This window comes from Cystoisospora suis (genome assembly GCF_002600585.1).
Source record: "Cystoisospora suis strain Wien I chromosome Unknown contig_4272, whole genome shotgun sequence".
Lineage (NCBI taxonomy): Eukaryota > Apicomplexa > Conoidasida > Eucoccidiorida > Sarcocystidae > Cystoisospora > Cystoisospora suis.
The window spans coordinates 209-1,391 of record NW_027157064.1 but is presented as its reverse complement, the minus strand read 5'-3'; positions in this window follow the sequence as shown (position 1 = coordinate 1,391).

Genomic DNA, 1,183 nt, shown 5'->3' with positions numbered 1-1,183 from the left:
AGTCTCTGGACACCAAAAATCATGACAGGCTCGCTTGAAACAAACCTCTACCCAGGGAGTCGCGTTGGGTCTCGGCGGTGCGGCAGTTGACTTCCCGTCAACTTAGTCACACTGCCTGAGGAGAATAATCTGCTGCACACACTAAATTTACTCTAACTATTAAAAAGCTCTATTGCTTTGAATACTCGAGGCTGCTCCCCACAATACTCTATTGGTGCTGGCTGAATAGGTGCACCCTCGATTGGCCCCCGCAATTGAGCTAATCGATCTTTCACAACTGAAATAATTAATTATTAAACCGAGCTGAGTCCGCGCAACATTGAAAAGACATTCCACACTCTTCCAGAAGTTCACCACGACACCAAACTTGGGCTGACGCTGCCCGAAGATCGAACTAGAACTCCACACGGACTTAACTAGAACTCAGCTGGCGGAGACGTCTGCGCTCGGTCCTCCGTGCAGCCCGCCCGGGTGGGGTGGGAGTTGTACGGGGAGACCGAGACGCTCCCTGATCTAAGGTCGATTGCTAATGCACTTAAGGCGTTTGCGGTTGCGCTCCCGCCTGAGGCTTCTATTAACTACTCCACTATAATGCGGTAATTAATTCTGCTACGCTAGAGGGCATGAGTTCTCAAGTTACCGACCGTCCGGAAAATACGTGGTTGTTGCTAAGTGAATAATCTCACGTCTGGGCAACCTCCTTGACAGCTACCCCCACCCGTTAACGTGACAATAGGCGGTACCGGCTGAGAGCCCGTCAGGCGGAACTCCTGACCAAAGCCCAAAAAGGACGTAAGCACTGACATGCATGCACTGACACGAGACTGAAGGGCTCCCCGTGTCAGGGGCCAGCAGGACGGACAAGGGCCTTGACCCAGCCCGGCGACGGGCATAGGGACTTCTATGATTCCGATATGTTCACTACCCATGTACGTGCGAATGATTGCATGCTTATGTTATCATCGAGGACCCAGTTGACTCAGAGTCGCACGATGACGTGTGACGTGCCAAGCACGTGTCAGTGAAGTGTCGTGAACGAACCGTGTGAACCAACTTTCCTTTAATACGGTGGACACACCCTTTGACCCGACTTCGCGTCGGAGAGCATACTTGAGTTCATCCTCGACCAAGTATGACAACTGGTTATGCAGAGCTTTTCCAAGAGCTGCCACGAGGGGGAGTG